The following is a 5474-nucleotide window of genomic DNA, read 5'->3' as shown; positions in this document are numbered from 1 at the left end:
ATATCCTCCCCTATCCCAACCACCATTCTGCCTCGGAGACTGAGGAGGTACCTAAGAGTCATGAATGCAGAGAAGTTCCCCAGAAAAAGTGCTACAAGGAGAGGAATCCCCCTGAGAGGAGACCAGCTGTCAATCACCATCTGCACCTGCTCCTGCAAAACACAATTGTTTGTCCCCAGCACCTGCTGGTGGTCATGGAGTCCACGGAGGGTGGCTGGTGTCTGGGCTCACACTGCCTTCCCCTCACTGTGTCTCTTGCACAGCAACACATGGCCGTGTCCTCAGTGGTCACAGAGCTCAGCTGCAGGGAGAACTGATCTTGGATGTCTCTGAGATGGAGGCGTGGCTCCTGATGGAGGGGCTGTGGTCAGTGTCACCGTCATAGTTTATGCATGCCATCTGCTCTAGCCCCTTCCCTGCGGCCTGGGGAATCCACTTCTGACAATAACCACGTGATGGAGTAAGTAGAGACAGGGCACGTGAGGAGAGGGTCAGTGAGGGCTTCACCAGTTCTGGGCCCGACTGCTGCAGTGCATCTGGGACTGGACACTGGGAAGGAGGATCATCAGTCCCTGTCAGCGACCTGCAGTCACAACGATCCCCACAGTCCCATATCTGCACCTGAGACCCTCACCTTGGGGAGCTGTCACCAGGCAGAGCTGAAGACCCCACACCCCCATCTTCTACACCACCACCCTGCCTTCCCTGACACCTCAGCCCTGTGGGAGGAGGGATGTGAGCTCTGTCACCCAGGGGTGGATTGTACCCTGGAGCATGAGGAGGAATTTCCATGTGGACCAGCCCTGTCCTTGTAAGTGGGGATGGAGTGTAATCACCATCCCCGTGATCTTTCTGGGTCCCTGTGAAGTCTCTTTCCTTCAGCTCTCTCAGTATTTGAATTTGGTTAGGGGAGCACGTGGTTTATGAGCTACATTGAAATCACTGCATCTAGGAAGAGGACTGAAGACACAGTATACGATGGCCCTGTCTTTTCATATAGATATTATTTTATCATGTGACTATTTCAGTTCAGTTCAGTCACTCAGTCGTGTCTGGCTCTTTGCAACCTCATGGACGACAGCACGCCAGGCCTCCCTGGCGTCACCAACGTCACATCACCAACTCCTGGAGTTTTCCAAACTCAAGTGCATGGAGTGAGTGATGCCATCCAACTGTCTCATCCTCTGTCATCCCCTTCTCCTCTCGCCTTCAATCTTTCCCAGCCTCAGAGCCTCTTCAAATGAGTCAGCTCTTAGCATCAGGTGGCCAAAGAATTGGAGTTTCCGCTTCAGCATCAGTCCTTCCCATGAATATTCATGATTGATTTCCTTTAGGATGGACTGGGTGTTTCCCCTTGCAGTTCAAGAGACTCTCAAGAGTCTTCTCCAACACCACCGTTAAAAAGCATCATTTCTTCGGGGCTCAGATTTCTTTGTAGTCCAATTCTCATATCCATACATGACTACTGGAAACACCATAGCCTTGACTAGACGAACCTTTTTTGACAAAGTAATGTCTCTGCTTTTTAATATGCTGTGTCGATCGGTCATAACTTTTCTTCCAAGGAGTAAGTGTCTTTTTATTTCATGGATGCAGTCACCATTTTCAGTGATTTTGGAGACCCCAAAATAAAGTCTCTCACTGTTTCCACTGTTTCCCCATCTATTTGCCATGAAGTGATGGGACCGGATGCCATGATCTTAGTTTTCTGAATGTTGAGTTTTAAGCCAACTTTTTCAGTCTCCTCTTTCACTTTCATCAAAAGGTTGTTTAGTTCTTCTTCACTTTGTCCCATATGGATGGTGTCATCTGCATATCTGAGGTTATTGTTATTCCTCCCTGCAATCTTGACTCCATCTTGAGCTTCATCCAGCCCAGTGTTTCTCATGATGTCCTCTGTATATAAGTTAAATAAGCAGGGTGACAATATTCAGCCGTGACGTACTCCTTTTCCTATTTGGAACCAGTCTGTTCCATGTCAGTTCTAACTGTTGCTTCTTGACCTGCATACAGATTTCTCAAGAGGTGGGTCAGGAGGCCTGGTATTGCCATCTCTTTCAGAATTTTCCACAGTTTATTGTGATCCACACAGGTAAAGGCTTTGGCATAGTCAATAAAGCAGAAATAGACGTTTTTCTAGAACTCTTTTGCTTTTTGATGATCCAGCAGATGTTGGCAATTTGATCTCTGGTTCCTTTGCCTTTTCTAAAACTAACTTGAAGATCTGAAGCTTCTCAGTTCACATATTGTCCAAGCCTACTTTGAGAATTTTGAGCATTACTTTGCTAGCGCTTGAGATGAATGCAATTGTGCAGTAATTTGAGCATTCTTTGGCATTGCCTTTCTTAGGGTTTGCAATGAAAACTGCCTTTTCCAGTCCTGTGGCCCCTGATGAATTTTCCAAATTTGCTGTCATATTGGGTGCAAACTTTCACAGCATCATCTTTTAGGATTTGAATTAGCTCAACTGGAGTTCCATCAGCTCCACTAGCTTTATTCATAGTGATGCTTCCTAAGGTCCACTTGACTTCACATTCCAGGATGTCTTACTCTCGGTGAGTGATCACACCATCATGATTATCTGGGTCGTGAAAATCTTTTTTGTACAGTTCTTTGTATTCTTACCACCTATTCTTAATATCTTTTGCTTCTGTTAGGTCCATACTATTTCTGTCCTTTATTGAGCCCATCTTGATATCGCTAATTTTCTTGAACAGTTCTCTCGTCTTTCCCATTCTATTGTTTTCCTCTAATTCTTTGCATTGATCCCCGAGGAAGGCTTTCTTATCTCTCCTTGCTATTCTTAGAAAGTCTACATTCAAATGGGTATATCTTTCCTTTTCTCCTTTGCTTTTCCCGTCTCTTCTTTTAACAGCTATTTGTAAGACCTCCTCAGACAGGCATTTTGCTTTTTTGCATTTATGTTCCTTGGGGATGGTGTTGCTCCCTGTCTCCTGTACATTGTCACAAACCTCCATCCATTGTTCATCAGGCAGTCTATCAGATCTAGCCCCTTATATCTATTTCTCACTTCCACTGTATAATCATAAGGGATTTGATTTAGGTCATGCCTGAATGTTCTAGTGGTTTTCCCTAGTTTCTTTAATTTAAGTCTGAATTTGGCAATAATGAGTTCATGATCTGAAGGAGAAAAATTTTAGCTGTTGAGTATTATGTGTGTGTGTTTGCATAAAGCTATCCTTTCTTCAAGGAAAAATTAAAATATATATACATACACAGTTGTCTGAGAGTGACATAAACCACAACAATGAAATACCAGGATACAGAAATGGGTCTATGGAGCAGCTCCTGGGCAGGAGGAGGACAGAGACTCTCTGAGGAGAATCCCCTCCAGGCCCCCCACCGCCCAACGCCTCTTCTGCACCTGCTCCAGGTCTCAGCTTTGTACTGAGTCCTGAGCGCCCCCTGGTGGTCACGGGCCCCTATGCAGGGAGGTTTTGGGGCTCACACTGACTTCCCCTCACTGTGTCTCTTGCATAGTAGTACACGGCCGTGTCCTCAGTTGTCACTCTGCTCAGTGATAGAGAGACTTGGCTCATGGAAGTGTCCCTGGTGATGCTGAGCCGGGATTTCAGGGCTGGGTTATAGCCTGTGCTTCCGCCACTATCTATACCACCAAGCCACTCCGGCGCCTTCCCTGGAGCCTGGCGGAACCAGTTTCAGCATAGCTGGTCAATGAGAATCCAAAGACCGTGCATGTGAGGGAGGGTCTGTGAGGGCTTCACCAGGCTGGGGACCGACTCCCGCAGCTGCACCTGGGACAGGACCCCTGTGGAGAGAGAGAAGCACAGTGACCCATGGGCTCAGATGCAGCTTCCCCACGTGCCCATGTCTGATCCAGAGACACTCACCTCTGGGGGCTGACAGCACAAAGAGGAGGGTCCACAGTGGGTTCATCTTCGAGCAGATGAGAGTCACCACTCCTGCAAGTCTCTTCAAGCCTGAGGAGGAGCCTGTATTTAAGTGAGCTGGTGCTCTGTTTCTACCCTGTGACCTGAGTGGATATTTGCATATGGGGGGGGGAACCTCCGTATAAAAAGCAGAAAGCAGTGAATAGAGGTCCTGTCTATGGGGCTCCTGATATGAGGGGGTGCTGTCTGTGGCCTCAGAGAACTCAGCCCCTCCTGGGGTCCCCTCCCCAGACCAGGAAGACTGTTGAGGAATGAAATGATGAAGGAGGGCTGGTCAGGAAAAAAATGCTTTCAGGGAACAATGGCAGATTTGGGGAAGAGACTTTAATCTCAAGAACGTGTTTGCCTTTACTCAAAAAATGCCCACCACACATTCAGGTACCAGCCGTTTGTTAGACACAAACTGTTGTTTTTTTTTTGTTTTTGTTTTTTCCTTTCTGATTAGCTGATGTTTACTTATCCCATATGCAAACATCAGAGAAAAATATACATGTAATAATCACATTGAATTCAAATGGAGTTGAGTACAATTAAATGTTCATCAGAATTCCCAAAGCATTTATATTTCCCTTTGCTTTCTTGACTGTTTTTTCATCTTTAACAGCTTAAATAACCTCAAGAATCACTCTAGAGGAGGTTTGTTCATAGTAATTAAAGACAGTATTACTTTTGTGGACAAAGTAGACATTTCTGCTGAGATGCTCGTCTTCCCAGCATGGCTGACCTTGCCCAGTGGCCTGTCCTGCATTTTGCTGTGCACAACTGAGTGTCTGCAGGAACTCGTGAACCTCAGCATCTCCTTCCTGAGGGTGGGCACTGAGGGCCCAAGGCTGCTGAGGACTGAGGACACACAGCTCCTGGGAGCTCCTCGGTGCCCCGACATGCTGCAGCTGTCCTGATCACTGTGTGCAGGCTCCCTCCTCCTCCCGGTGCTTATTTCTTCCTCTCTGCGTCCCTGCCAGTGAGATGGGAGCTCAGGGAGTGTAGTTCCCACCACAGTGGTGAGAGGACACGCGTGGTTCTTGGGGGTAAACCTTCACAGTGAACGGCGTGCAGAGTGTGAGGGCAGCAGGGTCAGAGGAAAGCCCCTCCTCAGGAAGCAGGTTCCCTTGAAAACCCCACTGAGAGCAGCTTTCCCGAGTCCTGGGTCTCTGTGTCCTGGACTGAGCCTGAGGTCCTCTGAGTCAGCAGTGCTGGAGGGCAGAGCACAGCTCCCCCATCTCCCTGTGGCCCTGAGGCTGTGGCCTCAGCACCTGCATTTCTGTCTTGAGGATATAGATTTGGGGATGACAGTCACATCATGACAGTCGTGTGTGGACTTTACAGAGGGTCTGCCAGGGGTGGGGAGTGCTGTCATCAGTGGTGTTATCTCTCCTGGAGCCAGAAAAGAGCAGTGTGTGTCCCCATCTCTGACTGACACCCTGTCCACGCGACCCTGAGATTCAACACTGCAGCTTCGGGGCAGGTCAGCTCTCCCTCAGCCCAGGGCTCTCACCTGTGTATCAACTGACGTGGAAACTGCTGTCTATGAAAAGCCCTCTC

The 5474-nt window shown here is 48.0% G+C and overlaps 1 pseudogene; it reads right to left on the bottom strand.

Moving 5' to 3' along the window:
• Nucleotides 1–3443: 3443 nt before the first annotated feature.
• LOC112580701 lies at nt 3444–3933 on the bottom strand (annotated as a pseudogene).
• Between the last annotated feature and the right edge of the window lie 1541 nt (nt 3934–5474).

This window comes from Bubalus bubalis, chromosome 20 (genome assembly GCF_019923935.1).
Source record: "Bubalus bubalis isolate 160015118507 breed Murrah chromosome 20, NDDB_SH_1, whole genome shotgun sequence".
Classification (NCBI taxonomy): Eukaryota; Metazoa; Chordata; class Mammalia; order Artiodactyla; family Bovidae; genus Bubalus; species Bubalus bubalis.
The sequence above is the reverse complement of the archived record's forward strand: the minus strand, read 5'-3'. Positions and strand labels throughout refer to the sequence as shown.